This window comes from Amblyomma americanum, chromosome 2, assembly GCF_052857255.1.
Source record: "Amblyomma americanum isolate KBUSLIRL-KWMA chromosome 2, ASM5285725v1, whole genome shotgun sequence".
Lineage (NCBI taxonomy): Eukaryota > Metazoa > Arthropoda > Arachnida > Ixodida > Ixodidae > Amblyomma > Amblyomma americanum.
In genome coordinates, this window is record NC_135498.1 from 144705460 (window position 1) to 144712750 (window position 7291).

Consider the following 7291-nt stretch of genomic DNA (forward strand, 5'->3'; position numbering starts at 1 on the left):
GCCGGCGCGCAGCGCCGCTGGCAGCAGCAGCTGCTCCGCACCACGTGGCTGGTCACGTGATCAACCACGTGATCAGCCACGGCGGCGCGCCGCCGGCAGCTGCTTCGCATCGAGTGACCAACTGCTTGACAGCGTGGCGACGCAGCCATAGAGTTGCGACGCGGCCACGCTGAAGGCTCGAAATGCTACCGTAATGTAGCTATCGCTAAAATAACTAAGCTACCAGATTTCGCTACTAAGATTTTGAGCTCGTGTATGTCTTCTTGCATTGACCTGACTATTTTCATAAAAAATTAACCACAATGGCTGGAATCTGATAAGGAATGCAAGAAGTACCATCGGATACAATCATTCAGAGAAGTGTGAAATAACGACAGTTTCTTCTTACAGAACAACTTGACTTGAACGTCGCTCAAGAAACCGATCACAGTGACTTAATTTTTTTTGCTTTTTCATTGGCATTGCTGAACAGCGCGGAAGAATTTCTAGACAGGTTCGTCTAAACGCAGCCGCTGCATGAAACGCTTGTTTTTGCAACCTTAACCAAAGGTCACAGGTGCAGCGTGACGGCGAAGCGGTTGGAAAAGGAATGTGCATAGCGCCCGACAGGAAATAGCAAACTCTTTCAGTCAGGTCTGGCAATGCAGGCACGAGGCGCCTTCATTATGATACCCCCGCATCGGAGGAGCAATTCACCGTAGCTGAAAAAAAAAGTCCTGGGTTTTTTTCACTAATACAGATAAAATTCCAAGTGACAGCAAAATTAGTAGACGTCTAGCCACAGAGAACACAAATAAACTGGTGTTTTCTTTAATGTAGTCAACAAACAATGCAATGGCGGTACATTGAAGAAAGAGGATTTTTCCAGCCAAAGGGCCTAGTAAAGCAGATTCTTGGCGGCAGTCACAACGAACTGACTTTCTCCTGGCAAGGGGTTCTGGCTTCTGTAATTCCGCGTAATTGCCCATGAGAGTATTGCAGATGCGTGCAATTCAAAATGAAATACCAGAAAACCTGAGTGAACAGTAGCAGGTAAATGCAGGCAGGTTACATTTCATGCATTGCGCGATAGGCAGTTGCACAGAGCATGCACGCCGCTTAGTGGCAATACTAAATTTTTCTGCTGCAAAGACACACAGAGACGTTTTGTGCTGTTCAGGAAATATGTCATAATACTGAGTGATCAAAGAAAGCTAATTGCTTCACGCGTCTAACGAAGACTCTGGAGAGATGTTCTCTGACTTTATGGCTCCTGACAATCTACGTCGTTGGAAAATCTCCTTGTTGAATAATAGTGTGCATAAACTTACTATAAAAAGAGCATGTCGTATGAAGAATTCACCATAAGTCAACAAGATAACCATGTGAGCTAGTTGGAGCCAATCAAACATAATGAAACCAGCAACGAAAACGGGAACACAAGAAGAGGAAGTACAGAGCACAATGCTAGACTAACAACTGATGTTAGTTGAACAACCTAAAAACTTGACTAATAACATCGGTTGTTAGCACAGCGCTGTCCTGTGCACTTCCTCCTTCAGTACAGTTCCCGTTTTTGTTGCTGGTTTCATTACATTTGTTTCACCATAAGGTCGTCGACAGCTGTAATACACATTTGTTACATAACCACATGCTAGATAAGAATTAATCGGTCAGAGCTAACGTTCGCACCTTCTCATGGAGCCATTAGCGAAAATTCCTAAAAGTAAGAAAGAAAACATCGTGCCGTCTTCTGCATCTACCGTTTACCCGAACGACGCTGAAGGGTTCGGCACCAGACACTCTTTCCTTTCTCTCCCTGTTTTCTACACGCACAGAGACAAGATTGTACATCTGTATCTTTGAGGGCGCAGCGACCTTTGCCTCCATCCGGTACATCAAAAAGAGCGCTCGCTGGTGGAATACCTGCCCAAACCCGCTCATTGGTTCTGGTTCGTGGTCGAAGAAGCACCGCTGCTCCACAACAATCGCCACCATGCCCGTCACCCTATATAACGTATCCTTAAGCCCATGCTGCGGGGTTGTGACCTCGCTCGCCAAGCATCTGGGAGTTGAGCTGACCCTCAAAGACGTGGATGGTTACAAGAAGGAACACCTCACCGAGGAGTCCTTCAAGGTTTGTGGGCGAGCCGTGTTCTTCCCACGTTGTACTTTCCTTTATACCTCCCTGCTAAGCCAGTCGCTAGAAATAATTACCCAATTTTGAATTATTGATACGGATATTTGTGCGTAATTTCATCCATGATCATAGTGCTTTATAGTCTGAAATGACTGAACAAGAAAGCGCTAAGCACCCCTCAATGGAGGCTCTCTAGCCAAAGGCGTCCACCGGCTGTTTTGACATCGCGTTTAAATGCCAGTTAATCCCCTCCGACGCAACCGTCCATGGCAGAGGACTAACCTTGTGTGATAGGGGATAAACCACGGATTTATCGCGATGTCATGAAAATTGGTCGACGCCTTTGGCTGGAGAGCCTTCCTTGATGGGCGCTCGCTCTTGCGTGGAGAGTTGTATCGAAATGTGCATTTTTCATGCACAGCATGTTTCCAAACTGCATTGCCACCTTGCATTTGCAGACGTTGAGATTATAATTTGGAGTGTTATAAAGTTATAAAGTTTGACGCAGGAGTAGGGCTTGCACCACCGCTAAAAGTTTCGCTGGCCATATCCAAAAGTTTCAAAACAGCTCACTAGAATTCATTTGGCGTGTACTTTCGCTAGAGTCCACTTTTAGTGCACGCCGCGCGCAACGGACAATAGTGACGACTGGTGTCTTATTTCCGCATCTTCCGCTTTTTTAATCTCCTGGAACTCTCACTATGATTTTCGGCGTAAGATTTCGTCACCTGCGTCTTCTTCCCCGGATTCGTTAATTTTGACCAGTTCTCCTATTCACCGCACCCTCTGGCATATCCTGACATGGCCTACTTTATCTATAGTCCGCTTACACCACGTCATCTTGTCCGCTTTTCTTGTTATCCAGAATATACCCTCACGCAACATCTTCATTCTCAGCGGTGCTGACAGCCCTGCGGCTTTGAAATAAAGGGAGGAAGCCATGATTTCCGCACTGCGCATAACAGCACGACTGCACAGTGTTTGTCCCTTTATCTGTTGCTCTTGTGAATGAGCAAACTTGAATCCTATTGACCTCACACTACAACTGCTCGCAATATCCCCGCGCTTTTCCAACGTTCTCCTTCCTGTTTTTTTCCCCTTACTGACCAATATTCAAGCTCCATACTACCCTTTCTAGCAGCTGCTTGAAAGTATTAGCACTGCTCTTTCTGGCGGAATTTGCAGCAGAAGCCATATATGTTCAGTATAGTTTGTTTCTTGCAGCTGAACCCTTTCCACAAGGTGCCCACCCTTGACGACGACGGCTTCGTGGTTTACGAGAGGTATGTGTCCGTGGCGCGTCACGCTTCAGCTTGCACAATTGCGCTTGCCTAATACTGTGAAAAAGAGTGTATGTACTGGCTTTCTTGCTGTCGTATCCGACGGCAACACATCGGGTTTCTTCCAAGTGTCAAGCATCCCTGAATTCCCGTACACTCCGGATCTGCCCCAATACCTTCGGAACTATATCGGCTCTTCCTTGCACCGCCTTTGCGCCAAGCTCAAATATGGCTTTGTGAGCCATGTTCCAGTCTTTCTATGCCTCTAGTCTAAGACAGCCTCACAACACTCTGCGCTATATGCACAAGTGGGGTCATAAGTAAATAGAGGATGCTATTGTCTTCTAAGTACAATCACAATTTCCCCACCTGAAATGAAGGCACACTGTTTCTTCATGACAAAGTGCACAAGCAACCGCTGCAAACATGCACATACCATAGCTGCCACTTTGAATTATGCAACGCGTAAAAACTACTCAAAGACGACTGCGTGTTTCGTTTGGCACCTGTACGGCTATGGGCTGTGAGATGGTCCTTTTAAACCTTCTCGCATTCCGTCGTATGTTTTCCTAATGGCATAGGACTTTGTGCATATCAGCATTCTGGCTGGGCGCTCTGATTATGCAGTACCTATTTTCGAGTTGCCCGCTGAGGCCCCATTCCCACTTCGCTTGATATACAATCCTGCCACTCCAAACCTGCACACCAGGCTGCCAACGAACATAGTCTACTACCTATGCAAACTTTGTATGCGGATTTATCTGACATTTTATGCCATCCCGGAAATAACGAAATTTCGGGTGTTAACTCGGACACAACGAACCTAAGGATGCCACCTAGGATACAACGCACTTGCATGTCTCAACCTCCAATGTAACAAACTTGGCGGGTTGACTGCAGATATAGTGAACCCAAGGCTATAATAGGGCATAACAAACTTTAGTTTGTCTGCTTCGATATAACGAACGCTTGGCTGCTAATGCATTGAGACGATCCACTAGGATCGCTTGAGTTTTTCCTTGTCCTCCAGCAACGCCATCGCTTCTACCTCCTTCGCAAGTATGCCCCCGAGTCCGAGCTTTACCCATTGTGCTGCAAGGACCGTGCTCGCATTGACCAGGCCCTGGGCGCGGTAGCCAGCAGGTTTCAGACACCGCAGGCTCTGTTCTACGTGAGTTACTGCGCTAGCTTCTTCGGTTCTTCGATGTCCAAGCAGGCTTGCACAACTAACGTCCCGCACAGGACGCCTGTCACCGTTTCTGCTAAACCGTACTCGTCATAATCGCAGCTTCCTGCTCGTCCTAATCGCTCCTTCCTGCTCGTCGTGACCGCATATTTTGCAACATTTCTTAGTTCTGCATTTAATAGTCGCTGATCCTGCACGTCAATGTTGCGAAGCTTGATTACATTACAATCTCTAGACTGGTAGACGCTATGAACTCGCTTACATTCTCCTCCTCCTTTCCATTCCTGTTTACTCAGGCTTTCCTCTACTAATTGCACATGACCAACCAAGCAACCTTTCACGCATTCATGCTGCACGCTTTGCTTATAATTTTATTCCCGAATCACCCCTTGCCACCTGTTTGATAATTTGGTACATCGCAAGCTATGCCTCCTATTCTCCGTTCGTCAGTCACGCTATCACAGATGCTGGGAACACTGTTTCCGTGCCTCTCGCAAAGCCAATTCTGGAGACTCGCTTCCAGCTTCGTCTCATCGATTTCTTTTCTTCTCACTACTTGCAGGTTGCTCGCTACAGGGAAAACACCAAGCCAACTGAGGAGGAGATCCGCGCCCTCGAACACGACATCCTCAAGGGCTTCGAGCACCTCATCGTTGAATGCATGTTCGCTGTAGGCCACAAGCTTACTCTAGCCGACCTGTATATCATCTCCAACCTGACCATCGCTTTTGACTTGAGACTTATTTGTGCTCTGAAACGTAGTTCCCTCAAATCCTCGATCTGGCAAATTCGAAGATTCCATTAACTATATAACTGCCTTGTGGCTCCTTGTCTTACGTTCCTAGGACGATTTTATTACCACTACAGAAACCCTGCGTCCCGCAATCACCAATTTCGCGGCATTCTCTGCTGTTAATCTCATCTAAGTACCTCCATCTAGCCAACTTCCTTCTCTTGCCCACTTTATGCAGAGACCATGCAACCAAAAAGACATTTCTAACTGTATTTTTTGTGTTTTTTTTTGCTTTTCATCATTACGCCTTCGTTCGCTCCACTTGATGTCTGCCCATAACACCGCCGTCGTCACTATTCGTAGCCTTTATTTAGACTCTTATATTTGCCATTCGCCACATTTAGCCGTTCTCTGCTTGAAGCCTGCAATATGGCAAACTGACCACATGGCGTGCCGACCGGTTCCTGGGCAACCTGCCACCTGGTCACTGGTTTGTGGTCAACCTGTTCAGGTTTATTGTATACACCTGCCAACCTACCCATTAGATACTGAGCAAATTTTTCACAGTGGCAGGTGAAAGTTGAATTAATGGCTGGCTGCGAGAGGTTGATCGGGAAGAGCAACAAGGGTCGCAAAAGTCCAACCGATGGCAGCACTTGCCATCACAGGTTGGCGGCGCATCTCATAACAGCTGGACAGCTCAGCCAGGAGTGATTCGAGGACTCCCAAGGATCTCGGAATATAAAGTAGATACCTATCGATTCCGTATATATGGGCGTTAACCCATTATCGCAATTGAAACAGCATCCATTCGTGAAAAATTTATCTGCACATCGGAGCCAAAGCGAAAACCGAATTCACATTTTGCCTACACAAATTGAGCGGCATTTTGTTTCTGTCACAGAACAGCTCCGTGGACACTGCCAGGTTTCCAAAGCTCGCAAGCTACTACGAACGCGCCAACCGCGAGCTGGTCTACTTCGAAGAAAAATACAGGCCAGCCATACCTTACCTCCAGCAGTGCAGGGCTCAGCTGAAGTGAAGCTCGGAGCGAAAGTCTTAGCTCAAAGAATTAACTGCCGCTAGCGAAAAATATACAATAAAAAGCTGTTCTTTGCAAAAGCCACCACCATATTTAAATATTAGAGGTGTGTGAATATTTGGTATCTTCGAAGAGCGAATCAAATATCAATCTATTCAATTCGGTGAGTGAATCATTTGCGCGTGTTGCGCATTGGCTTTTTCGAACGATCTTTTTTTTCCTAATGTTTGCACAAATGGCGAATATTCACAGAAATATTCGATTACAAGTCCATTCGCACACAGTTCACTTTGTGAAAAGATTACTCGCGTTCGATTCAGTGTCAAAGCTGCACCATTCGTATCGATTTCTGTTTCTGAAAAGTACCATTCACGCACCCTTATCTATCACATGAACCTCCGCTAGCACCATCTTCATGCAGATGATACCAACGCGTTCTGCACAAGGGCGGGGTTATAGGTGACTCTTTCATAGGAACGCAGGAGCTCAGAGAGGGCAGTCAGTAGGCTAAGAAATATATGCAGTTGCTGGCTGACCACGAGCGTTTGCTTCGTAAACAGCGAAGTGCAAGGTAGGAGCAAGGAAACGTCACGTAGCTGGTGAACCCTCCTGCTACGTCACTCTCTTACCCGTTAAGTCCTTAAGATGCTTTATCAAAGGGAAATTTAGGAAGACTCCATCCAGGTCAGGTTATCAGTAGGAATGGATCTGTTGGCTATTTCTGTGTATGCTGATATTCGTCCCGCAGATTTTGTGGATGAAGAAATTGAATTAAAAAATTTCCCTGCACTGTTCAAACCTAAAGCGTCTACAACGAATTGGACTGGTTGCCACCGTCTTCCATTTAAAGGCGATAAAGCGTATATAGCATCTGGGATCCGCGACAAATCAGAGTCGGGGCGCGCATTTTTACTTGCGAAACTGCCTGGTG

General features: G+C 46.5%; 1 pseudogene; it reads left to right on the top strand.

Moving 5' to 3' along the window:
- The first annotated feature begins 1975 nt into the window (after nt 1-1975).
- On the top strand, nt 1976-6360 carry LOC144119147 (glutathione S-transferase 2-like; annotated as a pseudogene).
- The last annotated feature ends 931 nt before the right edge of the window (nt 6361-7291 follow it).